The sequence below is a fragment of the Mustela erminea genome, chromosome 1, assembly GCF_009829155.1.
Source record: "Mustela erminea isolate mMusErm1 chromosome 1, mMusErm1.Pri, whole genome shotgun sequence".
In the NCBI taxonomy this organism is placed as follows: Eukaryota; Metazoa; Chordata; class Mammalia; order Carnivora; family Mustelidae; genus Mustela; species Mustela erminea.
Window position 1 is genome coordinate 29,067,915 of NC_045614.1, and position 22,409 is coordinate 29,090,323.

Sequence of the window (22,409 nt, forward strand, 5' to 3'; positions counted from 1 at the left end):
TAGCCCCTTTTCTTTTTTTTAAGAACAAGATTAACCATTTGTTTCTTTCTGCTCATCCCCCAAACTCTTCCTGTCTTAGACATACCAGCGACGTAATAAATATCACCTTGTTTTCTGTCTTTAAGACTTTTTATATTTATAGGCAACATGGAAACTGATATTTGGTTTTAAACAAGAAATGATTTGCAAACTTTTACCTGTAACATAACAATAGAGCAATAATCAGCCAATGATAATAATGATGATAATGATAATGGTTAGATGCTAATTTGTGCCAGGAACTGTGTTAGGCTCTCTTCACTAATTGTTTCATTCAATTCCTACAATGCCTATATGATTCATGTATTACTTTCTGTAGCCCGTTTAAGCACTTTCACATAGAAATCCGTCCTTTCCTTGCAAACATCTGCCAAAGTTGGCAATACAGGAACAGGCAAAGGGATAAGATTTTGTCCAATTGGGAAAAACAACCATAATCCTCATTAAGACCTACTCATTTTAGAATGAGGCCAGTGAAGCTATTAATTATGATTATGAGAGTAATATCTATTCACTGCACCCTATTTGAGAAGTACAGCATATCATTTTTAAAATCATAATTATTCTTTTACTCAGAGACAAACATTGATAATGTTTTGAGTCTTATTTGTGTGTGTGTACTCACGTTCTTCTGTTTGTTGAGTTTTAGAAAACAAATACAGATCATATAGCAATGTAATTTGGATCTTTTTTCACTGAACATTATACTGTATTTCCCCATTAAATATACTCTTTAAGAAGATTTTCAAGTGCTATCTTATGTACCATAATTTAACAATTCCCCAACTTATTTAATAGACATTATTTAATGTCTATTAATGATGATTATTTAATTAATTTATATATATAAATTAATAATATAATATATATCATAATATAATATATAATAAAATATGTAATATAATAATATAATATATAATAATATATATTATATAATTAATTATAATGACATTATTTAATAGAGTATTTAATTATTATGTAAATACTGTAATACACAATTATAATAATTAATTTATGTTTGCATGGTTTTCCTTCTGAAAGATTTCCAGAAATCAGATTATCAGATCAAAAATATAAAATCTTCCTTTTTCTAGGGATGCTGTCCCTATGCACAATTTCACCACTTAAAAATATATCATCTCTAGATCCAAGATTATATTAAATAACTTAACAGCTAGGTGAAAATGATTTTGTTTTGCATATTTTATGTTTTATATAATGATATCATATTGCATTCTTGTGCAACTTGCCTCTTAAAAGTTTAACTCAATATTTTTCAGATTTATTTTTGTTAATACATGCTATCATTCATTCTTTTTGTTTTTTTTTAAATCATCTCTTACTAGTATTTCATAATATGTATTCATTAGCTAGTGTTGGAATTTATGTTTTCCTGAATTACAAAAAAAACTGTTATAAATATATGGAGTATATCTCTTTGGGCAAAAAAGTCATGGGAGATACAACTGTCTTCAACTTTACTGGATGATGCCACACTATATTTCACAGGGGCTGTTTGCCCTATGAATGAGAATCCTTATTGTTCCATAACCTCATCAACACTTGGTATTATTCGATTTCAAAAACTTGTTTTTTTCCAATAAGATGGTTGTAAAAAGCTATGGTATAATGATTTTAATTTACATTTCCTGATCACTTTTCAGGTGGTTCAGCCTTTTATTCATTCATTAATTGGCCATTTATGTTACTTTTTCAATTTATGTTTATTCAGACTCCTACCCATTTTTAATTCAGTTTTCAATTTCTGATTATTTAGGTATGTTAACTCTTTATGTATTTCCTGTTACTTTTCTTCTGTTAAACATTCAGTAAGTATAAGCATACCTTGTAGAATGTTGCCTTGATTAACATGTTCTTGAAAAATGAATTTTGGTTTTTAAAAAATCCAAATTTCATAATATATAAATTTTTCCAATGGTCATGTAGCAAAAATTTAGATTTATGACACCAAAACTCAATAGAAAAATTTCTACAAAATGACATAGAGGAAAATTGTCAAGAAACTTTCCAAATCTGGTCAGTAGGATGTCAGAATCATGTGTAGATATTCTGAAAAGCATGCTGAGTGTCAACACAACAAATATGCATTGCATATATTGCCCATGCTAAAAAGTCATGAGAGTGGGGTGCCTAGGTGGCTCAGTGGGCCTCTGCCCTCGGCTAGGGTTATGATCCCAGGGTCCTGGGATTGAGCCCCACATTGGGCTCTCTGTTCAGTGGGGAGCTTGCTTCCCCCACTCTCTCTCTGCCTGCCTTTCTGCCTACTTGTGATCTCTGTCTCCCAAATAAATAAATAAAATCTTAAAAAAAAAAAAAAAAGGCCATCAGAGCATCAGTGTGAGCCCCACTTTGCCAGTAAGTGCTTGAACTGCAAACCTTTCGCACTGCCTTTCAGTTAGTTCTTTTTGCTTCCTGTCGGAGTCCTCAGAGTTCAGAACATATTGAAGACAATTATGCATTAGGAAGCAAAGCAAATGAAGAAAGTTACTACATATGAAGCACACAAAGCAAATATTTCTCAACAATCATACTAATTGTTGTGTGATCAAGAATACAACTTTTAAGTATTTTAAATCCTAATATGAGGGTTTATTGCTCAACCACAGACATTTTACTATTTTACTTACATTTCTTGAAACTGGTTGGTAAGTTGGGTTGATACATAACACATTATCATTCTTGTCTTTTTAAAATAATGGGCAATTGTCTCCTGGAAACCACTCTTGGGTGAAATGTTGTATCATCAGGAATGAATCAATGAACATCAAACTAGACATGTTGTTCCTTTTTTTTTTTTTTTTCCTACCATGTTCCCTATCTATTACTCTTTGCTCTCTTCTTTTTCTATTTTTACACATTTCTCACTTAGTGTCGGTGTGACAGGTATGACCCTATTTTACAGATGAGGGCACTGACATTCAAGGAGGTCTATAGCTAGCTCTATTAGTTTCCTGCTTGTGGTTGTTGTAACAAATGAACACAAACTTGGTGCTTAAAACAATAGAAATGTATACTCTCTCAGTTCAGAAGCCAGAAGTCTAAAATCAAAGTATTAGGAGAGCCATGCCCTCCAGAGGTTTGAGGAGGGATTCCTATTCCCTGGCTCTTCCAGCTTTTGTTGGTTGTTGGCATTCTTTGGCTTGAGGCCACATCACTCCAGCATCTCTATGGTCACATTGCTTTCTCGATTGTGTGTCTTAAACTTCCCTTTGACCTCTCTAATAAGGACACTTGTGATAGAATTTAGAGTTCCCTAGAATAATCCAGGATGATTTCCTTATTTTGAGATTCTTAACTAAAAATCACCTCTCCAAGGGCCCTTTTCCCAAATAAGGTCACATTCACATATTCCAGAAATTTGACACAGATACTTTTGTAGGCACCATTTTCAGCCTGACACATTGGCTCAAAGTCACACAGCAGGACAAATAGTAGACAAGTTCAGAGGTAGGACTTGCAGACTCCAGAGTTCATGTTCTTTCTGCTCCATGTGCTAGCTTCCATCAGATTGTGTGACCTGTCATCTCTGTCCCTCCTCATATCTCATACTAAGAGAAGTCTGCTCTACCACAGAGTAAGGTCAGGATTCTGGACCTTTTGTCCCAGCTCCACAGACCTCTCCAAGGAGAGTCTGAAAAGGCTGAGCTGCCCATAAACACATTCCATCATGTACTCTTGGCTTCCTTTCCAACACCTGGTTAGCTTCCTGAGCCTAGTTCAAGAACTACACTAGAGCACCAAACAACCTTGCTGGCAAGAATTATTATATCCTTTTCACTCTGATTTCTCAAAAGTCCCCATAAGTCTGTAGTATAATAGAAGAAAAAATACTAAATATCATCTTCTTTCTTTTATCTGGACTTGCTATCTGCTGTGACTTAGGGAATGAAAATGGACATTTGAAAGAAACTATGCTACGTCTCCCAAACTGTCCTTGAACATTCCGTTTAAAGGTTAAGCACTTGTTTTTTTGTCAAGAAATTGCTTGATGTGGAAAAAATACAAAATGTGATATTTCCACCTTCTTAACATATGGGTTAGGAAGATCTACAAAGTTCCGTTCTGCTACATACTTTCTCCTTCCTTCTAAGAATGGTGATTTTCATCCACACAGATTGCCTGGAATTCAATCCATCCTCTCTTTTCCGTCTACCCAGAGTTGCTATTACACCATTTCACATTAGACTTGGAAACCTTGTTATTTTATAGGCCAATTTTATAGGCCAACCCTTTCCCATTCAAGTTGTCATCTGAATAATATCTACATGCATTATAAACCCCACAAGACAGTGTGTTCATTTTTACTTAAATAGACATACATGTCTCTAAGAAGTTAAGAAGAAAAATGGGCTTTTATATTTGCCTTGCTACTTATGATGTCTATTACCCTTCATGCTCACCTAAGGATTCAAGATTTCCATTATTTCCTTTCATCCTGAAGAACATCCCTTAGCATTTCTTGTAGTACTGATGGTCTGCCGACAATAAATTTTTCCAGTTTTTCTTTATCTGAAAGCAATTTTATTTTACCTCTATTCCTGAAGAACAGTTTCACTGGATATGGAATTCTGGATTGATAGCTTCTGTTCCTTTCAGCACATGAAAGCTAATGTCCCACTGTTTCTAGGTTTTAGCGTGTCTGAAGGTAGGTTGGCATTTTTTCGAAACGTGGGTCCCTTGTTGTATATTGTATGTTGTTTTTCTCTGACTGCTTTCAAGATTGCATCTGGGATTTTCAGCTGGTTCATTATGATTCACCTCAGCATTTTGAATACTGGTAAATATATCTCTTTCACTAAATTTGGGAAATTTGGGGCCATTATTTTTTCAAACAGTTGTTATGCCCCATTGCCTATTTCCTTTCCTTCTGGGACACTAATTACCAGTATGTTAAAATTTATGCTATTATCCCACAGGACCCAAGACTCTGGTTGGGTTTTTGTTGTTGTTGTTGTTGTTGTTGTTGTTGTTGTTGTTTTCCCTTTGCTTTTTATAGGGAAAGCTTATATTTATCTATTGTCAAATTCACTGGCTGCTTGTAGTCTGTATGTTCCAAGGGTCAGCCAGTGATTTGGGTAGAATTTATACTAAGAATCTGTGGTTCTTTCGGTCTGGTTTTCCATTTCTGGAATTGCCCCACCACTTTCTAATAGCTACAATCACCCCAAACTCTGTACTCTGTTCTTCTGGCCAGAAAGACTGTGGGTTTCCCATTGGGGTTTTAGCTACCCTATGTAGTACTGACTACAGCAAGACCTCAGGATGGAGAATTTGACCCATACTAAACCCCTCTTCTAGGTGTCAACTCTTTTCCAGAGTCAACCGGCCTTTTTTTCACTCTTCACATACAGAGCATTGATCCATTTGTTTTATATTTTGGTCAGAGTTTATAGGTGTTTTCTGTGGGAATTTACTTGATTGTATGGGAAGCAGAAATCACTATTTCTTATGTTTTAACTCTGTTATGTTGTCTACATTAGTCCTGACAAGTTCAGTAATGTTGCATGAACAAGTAACTCCTAGAACCTTAGGGGCTTAAAAAAAGCACAAAGGTTTATTTTCTGACTTATAACTCATGTCCATTTCCCAGATTAACAAGGGCTCATGTCATCCTCACTTACAGACACAAGCTGGTGACCTTCACTATCTATTTATCATCCTGACAAGGGGAAAAGGGGAATATGGTAAAAAATGCACTAGCTCTTAATGTTTTTGCCCAGAGCCAACTTATATCACTTCAGTTCACATTTCATTTGTCTACAGCAAAACATGTGGCCTCACTTAAATTCAAGTGGATAAGGAAGTGTACCCATTCAAATTACCCAGAAGGAAGAGAACTAAGATATGTGTGAATGAACCTAAAGACTACCAGGATGTCATGTCATATGGTTTTTTTCACTTTCACAAAGTCAGTCAATTTATTTCCTCTATGTATTGTGCCTTATATAAAAAGAACTTCTCCAAGATTATAAGGTCCCAAGGTTATGACATATCCCTCATGTTTTTCCTCCAATATGTTTAAATTTTTACAAAAAGCCATTTAGCTCATTAGCATAACTGGAGTTGGGGGTGTGTGTGTGTGTGTGTGTGTGTGGTAATATGACTAACCTGTTTTTCTAGGTGGACAGCCAACTGTCCCATTCACTGAAAGAACATGCCCCCTCTACCAATTTAATATTCCAACCTCATCTATAAAATCATTTTATGTATACATGGATCTGTTTTAATACTCCTCATTTTAACCAATGATGTATTTGCCTGGTAAATAACCCCACAGTATAAATACTTTAAGTTTTTAGTAGGTAAATACCCCACTATGGTTCTTCTTATAAAATAAATCTTGTCCAACTTTCTTTAAAAAACTATTCTAAAGTATGGTCTTTCTCTTTTAAAATCTACAAGTTGCTTTTAAGGTACCTTAAGAAATCCTGTTTCTTTTTTTATTGTGACTGTACAGATTTGAAACAGATTGTGTCTTCCCAGTAGGGAACATGGTACTTCTAATCTACTAAGGTTTTCTAAGTTTGTTTGGTAGAGTTCAACATTTTTTATATAACTATTGTGTAGTCCATTTTAGTTTACTTGTGAATCCTACAGTTTTGTGGTCCTCATAAATTATAAGAACGCTATTGATATTTTACTGGGCTCTTACATATAGCTATCTCTCTGAACTCTATCAGTTTGAATTGGCTTTTAGTTGAGTTTGGAAAAGACAATCATATATATTTTAATAGCACTGGTTTATCTCTTTTTTCCAATATTTATACATCATATTTAATCATATTACTTTTTTCCCTTAGCAGGATTCATGTTGTATAATGGCTAGCACAATGTTGAAATGGTTACAGTAAAGGCAAGCACACTCATCTCATTTGTGGCAATAAAAGGACTATTTCCAGTGTTAACATTAAATAATGTACCTTGCTATAGAGGCCTCTGATACCTTGTAATATGCTGTGTAAGTTCATTCTATTCTATTCTATACTGAATGAGTATTGCTTGCTTATTGTGTTGTTAAATAGAAAAGGGGACTCTAAACTTATTAATTCACTACTTTTATTTTCTGTGGATCAACCTTGTTATTCTCATTTAATAATGAGAGCTCTTGGGGCACCTGGCTGGCTCAGTTGATTAAGTGTTTGACTCTGGATTTTGGCTTAGGTCATGATCTCAGGATTTTGAGATGGAGCACTGCACTGGGCTCTACATTGAGCTTGAGTGTACAGCCTGCTTAAGATTCTCTCTCTTTCCCCCCCCCCCCCCGCCCCTCTACACTCTCCCTCTCTCTAAAAAAAAATAGAGCAGGTAGGGGGAGAGAGAAAGAGAGAGAGAAAGAATGTGCTCTTGGGGCTATTAATTTTCTGCTAAATATAGCTTTGGCCATTTAAATGTATATATGTAGAGTTGTCTTTTTTCTAATACTTTGTTACTCTATGTTTGATTTCCTATTTGAACCTGAAGTTCTTTAAGAGAAATTCTTGTTTTTTATTATTGGTATCACAGTTTTTCAAGTTCTTGAGCTATACATTTACACTTTTATTAATTTTTAGTTTTATTTCATTGTAGGCAGAGCATGTAGCCTGTAAACATTTTGTGTTTCATAATACAGTTTTCTTCGAGGTTTAATATATGATCTTTTTTTTAAATGCTTCATGACTCTGTAAAGTATGCTTTTTATTTCTAGAGAACAAAGTTCAATAAATATTTATTAAATAGCTTTACTAGATTAAAATACTCAATGTATTCTGTTTATCTGACCCACAAAAGATCAATAAAAGTGTATTAAAATCTCATAAAACAATTTTATTTTATCAAGTTTTCCTTATATTTGTAACAGCCTTTATTTCATGTATTTTGAGACTGTTACTATGTCAATGAAAATTCAAGAATGTCAACTTAGTTGTGAATTCTCACTATTTGAATGAAAATATAATCTTCTAGAATACATTTAATATTTTCACTATCTCTGACTATTTTATCTAAATCTTGCTAAGATTACTTTTTTGTTTACTTTGCTTTTGCCTAATATATCTTGTCCATCTTTTTTGCTTGTTTGTTTGTTTGTTTGTTTGTTTTAGCCAAAATGAGTCCTATTTGTTTTAGGTACGTCTCTTCTCAGTAACCTATGGTTAGATTTTGCTTTTTCATTGTAAAAGCGAGTCTTGGTATTTTAATAGACTGGTTTAATGATTCTTTTCTAATGTTTGAGCTTCAGAATCTGCTTTCACATTCACATTTTTTCTTGACATCATGTAAGGCACATGGGAAAGGTCATTCCTATTTTATACATGAGAAAATTTAAAACCAAACAGGTTAAATATATTTCCCATAGTTATTTGGGTAAAATATGGTGGGGGTAAGACTTAGCCAAAGGATACCGAAACAAAAGCCATGGCTTTTTACAAAGATGATATACTTTTGTTGAACGTCAATGTTCAGATGGACTAACTGGTCAAATTATCTGCCTTTTTTTCAACTAGGTGAGTTTACACTAGTGTTGTCATAAATGATATATTTTGCTATACTTCTGTGATCTTACTTTATGCTTTTTGTAGTTTATGCTTCACTGTTAATTTCTTTGCTTCCTATACTTGGCAGTTTAGGCCAGGTGGCACAGTCTTTTCTCTCTCCATTGATTTGGAAGTCATACCTACTTTCATTTCTTTCTTTTTTTTTTTAAGGTTTTATTAATTTATTTGATAGAGAGAAGACAGTAAGAGAGGAAACACCAACAGGGAGAGTGGGAGAAGAAGAAGCAGGATTCCCTCAGAGCAGGGAACCCAATACGGGGCTCAATCCCAGGACCCTGAAATCATGACCTGAGCCAAAGGCATCAGAGCCTTAATAAATGACTGAGCCACTCAGGCACCTCCCCACTTTCATTTCTAATAGAGGTAACAAGTATACCAAAAAGAATATTAATATTTATTGAATGCATAAGTAACTTTTAAACCTTTCAAATATTTGAAATTCTGGAGTCCACCCCTGCTAAAATAGACAGTTATCACAATTTTCAGACTCTGTAAATATAATCTTGGGTTCTGTGACTACTTAGTATTAAATATTAAAATATTACGTACATGATACTTATTAAAGCATTATCTTATATTACATATTTTGTCTTTCAAAAGTATAGTTTTACATTTGCATTCAGTGTTATAATTAAACAATCGTTTAAATCTCTCTTAGGTTTAATTAGTTACATTATTAATAATCAGTCTCCTAACATTTATTTCTCTGTTACAGAATTCTTAGATTTGATTTCTCTCTCAATTGCCTGAGCTAGTGCTTCCTAAATCTTAGTGCATGTAAGCATTTCCTAGAATACTGTTACTATAGATAGCTGTGTTCCATCTCCAGAGAGTCAGCTTCTGGAGGTCTGAGGTGGACCAGAGAATCTGTACTTCTAACTGGTTTCCAGATAATGTTGTTACTGGACAAAGAATATCCCTTTGAATAGCACTGACGTGGGCTACATCCTTAAGCCATTTTCCTAGTGAAAAGTCTTATGCTTTCTTTTCTCTTGTGTATTTGAGAATCTCTTTCTGTTACTTTTACAAGTAAAAGACAACTTAGGTTTATTTACCTTTCTTCAGTACACTCTCCCATGCTGTTCCAAGCAAATTTTCATAAGGTAAATTGTTTTCTTGCCTGCCTGCTTGAAGGATTTTTTTTCTTTATTTTTGTAATTAAAAAAAAAGTTGCCAAGTTGTAATAGTATGGAACCCTTTTCATTAATGTTGCCCAGAGTATGAAAAACTCTTTCAATTTGCATACTGAGGCTTTTTTGTTTTTGTTTTGGCTCAAAAGAACTTTTATTAATTTTTGATTACTACTTGTGTTCCAATTGTTTCTGTCTCAAGAACATCTATAATTCTTAGATTTGGTCTAGTGTTTAAGTTGATGATCTCTGCTACATTTTTAATCTTCTCTATTTCATTAATTTAATTTTATTGTCCTTTTCTCCATTTGGACAGAACTTAATCAATTTTTCTCCTACATGAGTGATATATATGTATTTTTAAATGTTTATTTCTTTTCAGCTTCTAATGCAGGTTTTAATTCTGTATGGCATTTTGGTTTCTTTATCACGTTTGCTTGACTAACTTATCTCTTTTTCCAAACCATCCTACTTTCTTTTAGCTTCAGCTTATTCTCACACTTCTCTGTTTCCTGAGGTTTCTGAGGATACCAAACTTCTAAATATCCTTTCATGCTCCTGTGGCAAAGCATCCTGTGAGGTCTATAACTCTGGGTCTCTGAGATACTGTTCCTTCTTTCTTGTCCATCATGATTTTTTTTTTTAATATGGAATGCTTTATGAATTTGCATGTCACCCTTGCACAGGGGCCATCCTAATCTTCTCTGTATTATTCCAATTCTAGTACATGTGCTGCCAAAGTGAGCACTGTCCATCAGGATTAAGAAAAAAAAAATCAGTTTATCATGAAAGAGCCAGTATTTGCCAAGAAAGAAATGATGACTGTCTTTACTAATGTGTTACTTGAATCCCCTAAAACTGGATCATAAATTGGTTTCCAGAATTCCTAATCCCAATTCCTAGTCTCTAGAAGCCATTTTGTAGAGCTCCTTGAGATGATATAGAATCTTCTAGTACCACTGCCTGGATCTATGTCCAATCTGAATACAAAAAATAAACCACAGTACTCTCTGTACCTTCAGCATACTTATAGTTCTTTAATTATGATAGATACTGACAAATATACTTCTAAAAATATTATTGTCCCCAACAATAGAAGGCAAAACACTGATCTTCCCCAAAGATGTCTATACCCTATTCCCTAAACTCTGTGAATATGTTAGGTCACACAGCAAAGGAGAATTAAGGTTGTGGATGGGATTAAGGTTGCTAATCATCTGACTTTATTTTATTTATTTATTTATTTATTTATTTATTTATTGCTAATCATCTGACTTTAAAATAGAGAGATTATCAACTATTACTCAGGTGGATCCAACCTAATCACAAAGGTCCTTAAATACAAAGATAGGCACAGAAGAGTTAGAGTCAGAGTAAGGCAATAAAACAAAGACTCAACGGTCATTGCTGGCTTTGAACATGGATGAGTACCATAAGACAAGGAATGTGGACAACTGACAAAACCTGAAAAAGACAAGGAAACAAACTGACCCTTAGGGACTTGAGAAAGAAATTCAGCCCAACCAACATGTTGGATTTTATTACAGTGAAGTGGTTTTCAGATTTCTGATCTCCAGAACTTTAAAATAATAAATCTGTGTTATTTTGAGTCACTATGTTTGTGGTGACTTTCTACAGCAGCTATAGGAAACTAAAATACGACATGCCATCTACTATTTGTATTCTCTATATCAATGCAGAGATAGAAGTCTGTGTTAAATAGTATGGTTCAAACATCACTTACACTGTATAGGAATTCTCACTCTTGTAATTAGTCTCTGCATGTTTCTGAGCCAGGGCAATGGGGGCAACTAAAAGATTAAAGGTCTTTCCTCCTTCTAGCCATAGCACAAGTGCACTGAGTTGAAATTGTTCATTCCAGTTCCACCAAACTTCAAATTAGTAGAATCCTTTACAAGAATTTAGAATAGCTTTGACTGTAAGAACTAGTTTTTGGTGGTAGTAGCTTTACGTGTGTGTGCATGTGCACACACACACACACACACACACACACACTACTATCCAGGCATCAATTTAATTTCATATAATCTTCAATCCCTTCTTGGTTAAGGTATTGATCCTCTTACTTCACACCCTTGTGAGTGAATGAAAACTTGAGAAATTATACCTTTATATAAAGTGAGAATGCATTTCTAACTATAAGAATTATTTTTCCTCTAAATAGGTAGAACCAAGGCCTATTTTACTTTTGCACAGCACTACTTTTCCCTAGGGAAAGAGTGAAAGATCACATTTTTAAATGTTTCTCTCTCTGGATTAGAGGCTAGTAGGAATGTGATTTCCTTATGTTTTGATTTGCCCAAGTAGGTATTTCTCTACTCACTGGTCTCTGGAAATCACTGTGTTTACTCAAGATTTAACTCAAGAGGCTAAAGTCATGGGTAAATACTAAGAGGGAATTGACAAAGGCATATTAAGTTTTAGGGAATAAACTATACTTTCCTAAAAGAAACACATTATTATGGAGTTGACATAGAACGGCTTTCTACCTTTTGTATATCAAAGGCCACATGAGCAGCCAACACTCTTCATGTGATCTTGTCTTGCAAAATTTCTGCACAGCATATAAAGGGCCAAAGCACCACACTTTAATGAATAGCACAGACTCATTCACCAATACGTACTAGATCTTAGGCCACTGGGCTTCTTACTGCTCCTACCATAAGAATCATCTTATGCTTGCATGCTGAATACAATTGTTCTAAATACACAGGTCTTTATCTGGACCAACACTGATTGAGGAGGAAGGGTCCTCTACTATTAATAGGCAAGAAAGTCTAACACTTCCCCCACCATTATGACCATCAAACAAGATAAAGCCTTTTTATCTCTGGGAGGATTTAATCAAAACTTAGATAGATTGACCTTGGAGATGAGCCATTAGTCTTCGTAAGATAAATATGAATACTTGGTGGTATTATTTAATAGAGCTGCAGAGAATACTGAGGAAACTAAGCAGGCTCATATGAGAAGGACTAGAAGGCAAATGTGAGATCCATAAGGACACGGGTAGGACAGAGGACACTAAGATGTTGAATTTTGTCTGAGTATGATACTTCTCTGGTAAAGCTAACTGGTGGGCTCCTCAAAATAAAGATATTCTCTATGGTGTTGGCCAATGTGAGCCCAATATGAAAGAACATGAAAAGCATCATAACTCTTTAAAAACAAATAAATACTTTCATTTTCCTAGGTACCTATGAAACAAGTGGTTAAGAGGATGAGCTCTGAAGTCAAATGGATGAATGTTCAAATCTGGCATTGGACCTCACAAAAATGCAATGTAACTTCTCCATGCCTCATTTCCTACATTTGTAAACTGGGGATAATACCATTACCTCACAGATTACACTGGGAGCTATATATATCAGCTATGATAATACATATAAAGCTCCTAGCATAGTCCTAACCTGTACTAAGAGCTAACTGTAACTGCTGCTCCTGCTAAAGAGAGGCTGCAAAGCATTCTGGGTAAGAATAGGACTGTTGAACAACAAGACTGTCCAAGCAGGCTCTGCCATTTAATAGCTGTACAATTTGGGTAACTTATTTAAATTATCTGTGCCTCAATTTCCTCATCTATAAAATGAGAGCAATAAGAATAGTTATATCAGTGTCACCTTGAGGACTAAGTGAGTTAATGTTTGTAAGATATTTGGAAGAGCATCTGGCACATAATGTGTTTAATAATACATTATTCACCTCTCTTGGTTTTAAAACTGTGATCATGGGAAGTCAAGGGCTCTGCAATGATACTCTGGGGGTCTATGTGGTAGAGTGGAGATAAGGAAGGTATGGCCCTCTCTCTATTGAAACAGAGTAACTCTCGGGGCGCCTGGGTGGCTCAGTGGTTTAAGCCGCTGCCTTCGGCTCAGGTCATGATCTCAGGGTCCTGGGATCGGGTCCCGCATCGGGCTCTCTGCTCGGCAGAGAGCCTGCTTCCCTCTCTCTCTCTCTGCCTGCCTCTCCATCTACTTGTGATTTCTCTCTGTCAAATAAATAAATAAAATCTTTAAAAAAAAAAAAAAAAAGAAACAGAGTAACTCTGTTTTACATTTTGAGCTCTTGGGCAAGATTTTCTTTGAGTAAAAGGTCTTGCTGTTCAAAAAAAAAAAAAAAGAAGTAATAGAGGGAAGGAGACAGGCAGTGGGAGAGAAAGGGAGGTGAGGGGAAAAATAAAAGAAGGAAACAAACCAGGGATCTATACCAAGAGGCCCTCATATAAAATACCTGGATCAGTCTGATTTCTACAAAATATTGCATATTTTTATATGCATTATTTAGTGAATTTAACCAGGTCATTTTTAAGGTTCCCTATAGAAAGAAAAAAATTGTTTCTTAAAAAGTGAATTTTAGTAAATTCAAATTTTAAACACACAACTTCCCAAACTTCTTTAGGGTAAACAAAAATCTTGATAATTCTAATTTAACATGCAAATCATGAATATTCACTACAGTCAAATGAATAATAAATCACCCCTGACTTCAAGTGCTTGCCATGGAAAATTGCCTATTTCCTTAAACATGCAGAAATCTGTTTTTAAATTTTATTTTTATTATTTTTGCCCTCATGATGGTTGCTCTTCAAAGCAGCCTGGAAAATGTGCCATCCTCAGCATTAAGGAACTACAGAAGAAAAGATTAAAGCAAAATATGGTATCATTAACAAAAGGAAAGATAGAGTCCATGGATCTATCCATGACTATGGATGGCTGGGTTCTGGGACACATTTTTTAAATGTTACCAGATAAAATTTATGATATAAATGGGAATGTTCCTTAGCCATTCTGAGTATTATTATCTATTTGAATAATAAATCAAAAGGCTCTTTATCCATTTATGGCTGAAATTATGACCGTAGACAGGTTACTGATGTGATTTACTCCATTGATGCCAATGAAATGGAAACCCAGTGAAAATATCACTGGATGGGCCCCGTGTTCTAAAAAATTAGTGAGGCTTGGTAGAACAAACATTTTGAAGGGAAAGTATAAAACTGCAAATATTTATGTCACCATTATATCAGTGAGCTCATTAAGATTTCTTTTAAATAACTACCCTTCAGTCATTGTTACACAGAAATCCCAAGTACATTCAAGCTTAAGAAAAGTACCTATTTCATAATTTGATGGAAGAACATCACTAGTATTTGGCCCCAAATTGAATTAGTAATATTTAGCCTTTAAAGACTCATGTAGTGTGATTCCATTTATATAAAATTTAAAATATGCAAAAGCTACAGTGATTAGAAGTATGTACATTGATGACAAAATTAAGAAGAAATGCAAGGAAATGATTATTGCAAAGGACAGGATAGTGTCTACCTCTAATGTGGCCAGAGGTTTGCAGGGGACTCTTGGGGCACTGGGAATACTGAGGCTTGACCTGGATAAACCTTGACATGGGTTTTCATTTGTAATTATTCACTAACCTGCACATATATATCTTGTGCATTTTTCTTGTATTTGTTATATTTCACAATTGTGTTCAAAATTCCCTATGCTGAGGTGACTCTCCAGTCCAGTACAGAGGTTATACTTTATACTAAAAAGTATTGGTTGTTTATCTGAAATCCAAATTTAACTGGGCATCCAGTCCTTCATTCTAACCCCAACCAGATTATCACAGTTAGATTACAAATACTTAAAAAGAAAAAGGCAAAATAAACCACAGGTACAATGCATAGAAGTCTCGGCTATTCCTGTTTTGTATCCTATTAATATGATAAATTTGTGTTTCATGGTTTATGATGCCCCTGGGGTTCTTATATCCAGGGACTATAAACAAAAGTAGGCTACATAGATGCAAATTATAATTTGCTTATAGGAAGGCAAAGAAGCTGACCTTTATAAATACAACCACGCCTAAGAAAGGAGAGCTTCAAGTCAAAAACAAATCTGAAAAAGAAAAAAAAAAAACTTAATTTGTTCTTTCTTTAAAGCAGTGATTTGCCTTTTGTTATGCGCATTTGTTTGCAGAGGAAAGGAAAAGACAATCAACTAGTTAAAATGGATGCTATATTGTTCCCTTATTCACAAAGAATTACGCATCTGTCTAACAATACTAACCACTCTGAAAGATAATTATGGATCAATGCTTTAAAAAATACCCTGAACTGCCTCCAGAAATGGCAAGAAGAATTCAATTAAATTATTTGTAAAAGCCAGAGTCTTTTTTTCCTACCCATCTGCTACTTGAAATGGGATGACCTTTCAAATAGTGCTTGCGGTTCTCAAAGCAAACTCTAAATAAAGAAGTGGAGTGTGTTTTTTACCCTCCTCCCCCCACAACCAGGTTCAGCATAGATAGAGCATTCGTACTGACATTCTACACCACTGAAAAGAATGCAGATTTGGCCTCTAGGACATAAAAGAAGCACTTTAGGAATACCAATCAAGCTCTGTCCCATGCCTTCAGTCATGACATTTGCCTTCTATGAGAAAGGTGTGCTGTTTCCAAGATAAGTGTTTGGGAACAAGCTACATGAAGTAATTTACTCCCTGGAGAAAAACTGGAAACCCTACTCCCAAACAAAGAGAATAAAGTACATGTTAGTGAACAGTCCCTTGTTTAAGGGGCCTATGGCAAGAGAGCTAATTCAAAAAGGTCAGATATTCAAGTAACAATAGACTCAAAGCAGACTTCCCAAAGGCCTCTCCATAGGCCTTATAGTATCAACTAAGAACTGGTACTATGAGACTATTAACAGTGCTTTCTTCACCAAGTCTATACTCCTTTTTCCTTGTTTTATTTTTCCTCCCCCTGCAGCTCTTCATTTTTAGAACATTTCCAGTTTGGTCTTTTGTGTCCTTTTTCTCTAAAACTCAGAATCTTAAAAACACAACCAATGTATTTTTCTTGATAAAAGTACAACACACATCTTACAAAAACTTTAAAAAATTAAAAAAAAAAAAAACCATTAAAGATAATCTTTTACCACACCACACACAGAAAACCACTCCAGTCTGGTGTGTCTACTTCGTACATTCATCTTAATGCATGACTACCTCACAAAATTGCATCATAGTAGGTTAGCAACCAGAATCTAACACACTGATCAACTGTTTTATGCATATCTTCTTATGCTGTCAATGGAAATTCATCATATATAAATTTTCATTATAACTTTGTGATTTTGTACATGTGTCTATGTGAGTATACAGTTGTGATATAACTTATAAGTGAAATTATTTATTCAACTATTTATGAATATAGAGATTTAGCTTTTTTCATTAGTATAAACAAAGCTCTACTGAATATCGAATATTCATCTTTGCAATTATTTCCTTAGCATTGCTTTCTAGAAGCAGTGTGGCAGGACAGAAAAGTATTATGATAATGAACATTATCAAAGTTTTTACATTAATATGGCCAAACTGTGCTCCAGCAAGTTGAGCAAGATATGTACACACTCTAGACAATACCCTACACTCTGGGTAACATTGAGAAGCATTAATTTCATGTTCACTTGTGATTCCGAGCAAAAACTCATCATCTCTCTAATTATCTTTGCTTTGATTAACTAATGAGCTGAAAGTTTTAGTGGTGTATTATATTGCCTCCTTTATAAATTGCCATTCAAATATTTTGCCCACTTTTACTTTTTTTTAAAGATTTATTTATTTATTTTTTTGGGAGAGAGAATGTACACACCTGAGCATGTGGGAGACGGGGCTGGGACGGAGGGAGAGAATCTTCCAAGCAGACTCTCCACTGAGCAAGAAGCCTAATTCAGGGCTCTATCTCACAACCCATGAGATCATGACCTGAGAGGAAACCAAGAGTTGGATACTCAACAGACTGAGTCACACGGGCAATGCTTGTGTCTACTTTTTAATGTGGTAAAAGGATTATCTTAAAGTACAATATTTTAAGGATTTAATGTACATATATATATACAAATGAAATCAGAAAAAAATGCTACAGATAATTATTTTAATTTTTTAAATTAGCATAATAAACAGAAACACAAAGGTATGTATATTAACAAAGGTATGTATGTTTAATAAATTAAATAAATGTGGGGCCCCAGGGTGGCTCATTCAGTTAAGGATCTCCTTTTGGCTCAGGTCATGATCCCAGGGTCCCGAGATTGAGCCCCATGTTGGGCTCTCTGCTCAGCGGAGAGCCTGCTCTCCCTTGCCTTCTGCCTGATACTCTCCCTGCTTGTGCTCACTCTCTGCCAAATAAATAAAATCTTTTTAAAAATAATTAAATAAATTAAATAAACATATATACACACACACACACAAAATGTATCAGTACTTTTCCCCTGCCCTATTACCAATCCCATGTTCCCATAACTCATAAAAAAATAAAAAATAAAAATAATTACTTGTTTATGCTTCCACAGCTTTCTCTAGCTTCATACAAATATATACAAACATAAATTATATATAGAACCATTCTTTTCTTTTTCACTTAAATGAACTCAATACTTTCCCAACTGGTCCAATCAAAGGACTATTCATCAACTGTATCGTGTACATGTTGAAGATCACATAGAGGTCTATCTAATTATTTTTATTCATTGCACAGCAGAGTTATAAATATGGTCAACAATTTCCCTATTAGTGAGTTTTTTGGTTGGTGTTTTCTCTTGCTTTGTTTTGTTTTTACCACTAAAAAAATACAGCACACATCTTTGAATATGCATTTGTATACAATAGATTAAAGATTCCCAACAATAGAAGTACCAGGTCAAAGAGTAGGTGTACCATTAATTTTGACAGATAATGTCAGACTTTTCAGAATTTGAAAACATTCTACTTTCTCATTATGATTTGATTTGTATGTCTATGATGTCTGCTGACAAAGTTGAGCAGATTTTCATGCCTATTGCTCATTTAAATTTTCCTTTTTTTGTGAATTACCAATTAGTATCTTTAGCTATTTTTTTTTCAAATATGGTGTAAAACTTTATCTCATCAGTGTATGAATTCCTAGTATTCTAATATTTATATTGTTAAAGGCTATACACTTACATCTTTAATTTATCTAAAGTTTATTTTTTTTAATTTTATGGTGAGAAATAGGGGTTTATCATTTATAACTTACAAATGAAAAGTCAGCTTTTACATCTTTTTTTTATAGAAACATCTATTTCCCACTCAAATAAAAAGCTACTTATACTAAATATTTAGCTCACTATTACATACTTGGATCTGTTTCTGACTTTTTCCTATTCCAATGTCAATTTTTATCATGGCCAATAACATACTGTTTGAATAACAGCAACTTTACACCTGATTCTTGATTTCAGCTCAGGTCATCATCTCAGGTTTGTGAGATCAAGCCCCGTGCCAGGCTCCTCATTGAGTGTGGAGCCTGCTTGAGATTCCCTCTCTCCTTTTTATTCTGCTCCTCCCTCCCTGCTTGCACATGTACATGCGAGGTCTCTCTCTCTCTGAAAAAGTAAAAACAAAAAAGCAAAAAAAAAAAAAAAAAAACCCAAACCCCAGCAGCTTTAAGTTTTAACCTAAGACATTAAGTTTAAAAGTCTAGAAGAAAGAATAAAAATAAAAAGCTGTTGCAATTGTGACTGGAATTCCATGAACATAAGCATGGTTTTAGGAAGGAATGACATTTTACAATAGTAAATATTAGGGAATACAGAATGATGATTTCCTTTCTTGTTAAATGCATTACTAAAGATTTTATATTTTTTATGTAAATGAAAATTTTCTATTTCTTTGTAACTGGTTATTGAAGGTATAAATATGCTTTAATTTTAATATATTTATCTTGCAGCCATGCAGCTTACATGTTTTCTTAGTCTGTAACAGAGTCTTAAGCTTGCTGGGAATATAATCATATCATCTCAAAATGAGGATAACTCTGTTTACTATCTTCTAATATTTATGTTGTCTAATTTTATTGTTTAATTACATCATGTAGAACTCACAACAGTACCAAGTAACAGTGTTGACAGTAAATATTCCTCTGCATTTTTCCTAGTCTTAATAGCAATGGCTTTTATATATTCACTGTTTAATGTTATAGTAGGTTTTGTGAATATATATTATTATGTTTAATTATCATCCTTCAATGTCCATTTTATTTAGAAAATTATTTGAAATTTCTAATAAATTTTAGAACATTATTTTTTGGCATGTGTACTGGGTTGAAATTTATGGCCACTTAGAATCTCAGATGGCCTTATTTTGAAATGGGGTCCTGGCAGATGTACAGATGAGGTCATATTGGGTTAGGATGGATCCTGTCCATCCTATCCTCAAAAGAAGAGAAAATAGAGGCAAAACCTGACACACAGGTAAAAGTCCATGTGATGATAAAGGCAGAGATTGAAGTGATATGTCTACATGCCAAGGAACACTAAGAACTGACAGTAACCACCTGAAGCTAGAAAAAGGCAAGAAAAGATCACCCCTTACAGCATTTGAAGGAGGCATTATCCTGTTTGGCACCTTTATCTTAGACCCTTAGTATCCAAAACTGTGACAGAAAAAATTTCCGTTATTTTAAGCTACCCAGTTTGGTAATTAGTAACAGCAGCCTTAAGAAACTAATATAGCATGTATTTATAAAATCATATTACTTTTATCTCTTAATTTGCTGATGTGATGAACAGTGTGGATGAAATCCAAATTTTGAACCAGTTTATAATTTTTAAAGTAAACCTGATTTCAAACGTTTTATTATATTTTCCTAACCAAATGGACTTAAGTTGCTATTTTTAAAATCATATACATACAAGAATGAAATTGGTATGAAATATCTTTTAGCACAATTGATATTGGGTTTGGATATAAAATTATATTGGATTTGTAGTATTACTTGAGGCCCCCTTCCTTTTTCTCTACAGTCTTAAATTGTTTGATAACCATAAAGAGTATCTCTTTTTAAAGCTTAAATTAAATTTAGCTGTAAAACCATCTGGGCCTGGAGCCATTTTCAGTGGTACATCTTAAACAATCTTCTACTTTTTTCCCTCTGATTATTATTATGAAAATATTTTGACTTATCTTATGTGAGTATTGATAATGTATACGTTCCTAAAGAATCATAATTTCTTTTAGGTTTTCAAATAAATGGCTACAGAATTTTTTTTTTTCAAAGATGTGGTAGTTACCAGTATTGACTGATAGAGTTGAACAGACTAGAAGAAAACATGCCCCTTTCCTCCTACTACTACATGTGGATTGAGTCAAAGGGGAGCATCCCTCAAAGAAAGAAAAGAATCATTCTTCAGTCAAGCGTATAGAAGTAGCTCTTATCACTGGCAAGAACCTCTAAACAAACCCATAAAAATATTTTCATCTGAATCACAGGTACACATCACAATAAAATTTAGATAGTTGGTCCTCAAGTTATTTGATACTTTCCTAGAGTCTTAGCAAAGCTACGCAGAAATTTTCTTGACATTTCCATTAAGCTACAATAAAGTTTCCATTTTTTTAAACACTTGATAAAAAAAAAAAAGAATTATTCTTCCCTCGCACCTGCACACATTTAAAAATATCTCCAACTTATCTAAGAAACAATTTTCTCTACAACTCTCCCAGACTTCATACTCATATCCTTTTATTCATAGCAGATGGAGGAAATTAGAGTAACACATTTGCTCTAAAATCATTAGTGTTGCCTCAGCACTTCCAATCTAAAATGGCATTTCAAGGGGTTATTGTTACGTGGATCAAGAGTTTGCTCTAGGCACAAAGAGACATAAAAGCCAATCTGAATTTTTTTTTTCACAATGAGTTTTTGCATCTTAATTTCTTCAACATCATTCCAGTTGGATTTTCAACACAAATCAAGTGGGAGGACAGAGAGGTGTGATTTCTGTCAAGGGTGATATTTTGTTCCATGGCCAGTCCTCTGACAAATCATTATAGCTGATTTGGAAAGCACTGTTCTTAAAACTGTCCACCCACTGCTGGGCAGTCTGGAAGACTAGGAATATATTTCTACCTCTCAGATATCAGTCTGCCCTTTAGCCTCCTGAAATGCCTAAAACTAAAATAGGTAGTGAGCTTCAGATGACAGCAACTCTGTCCCAGACCAAAACAATCCCTGGCTGAAGAAAGACCAATCTGTGAGAGTTTCTTTAGCACATATTATATTAAGTCCACTGTTAAAAAAAAAAAAAAAATTCTTTTAAGTTTAAGAAACTACACACCTGGAAAATACAGCCTTGTGTATACTTAAGAGCAACCATGGAGCATGATACCAGATCTTTCTATACTGTATTACAATTTTCAAACTCCCTTCATGTCACATTTGTATGTCATCCTCATAAATCTATAATGAATAAATCTATAATGAATGTAGAATAAAAGAAGAAGGAGACATAAACATGGTGGCCTTAAGATGAAAAGGACATTAAAAATCATCAATAAACCTCTTTTTACAGGTGAGAAAATGGAGGCCAAAGGAGAATGAGAACTTTTTCCTTCTTGCATAGTCACCCTGTGAGGCTAATAGAGTGAAAGCCAGTCACAAGAGTTACAAAAAAAGAGTCATAAAGACCAGGAAGGGAAACAGAATGGAAATAAAAACACTAATTCTGATTTAACATATTTTCTTAAAAGAAGAAATTCTGTTGAATTAAAGCTTAAAATTCAAGATTCATCTCTAAGGACCACTTGGCTATGATGGTTTTAAGCCATTATGAGAGCCCTTAGAGAGAAGATCAGTTTTAAAATTC

General features: G+C 34.2%; 1 protein-coding gene and 1 non-coding gene across 7 annotated transcripts in view; both read right to left on the reverse strand.

The window, feature by feature from the left end:
* Window positions 1-22,409, reverse strand: part of FHIT (fragile histidine triad diadenosine triphosphatase) — a 1,423,921-nt gene that overhangs the window by 920,189 nt on the left and 481,323 nt on the right. The gene's annotated exons all lie outside the window — the stretch shown is intronic.
* Window positions 10,363-10,469, reverse strand: LOC116581380. The gene has a single exon (XR_004282039.1). It is a non-coding gene; the product is annotated as a U6 spliceosomal RNA (small nuclear RNA).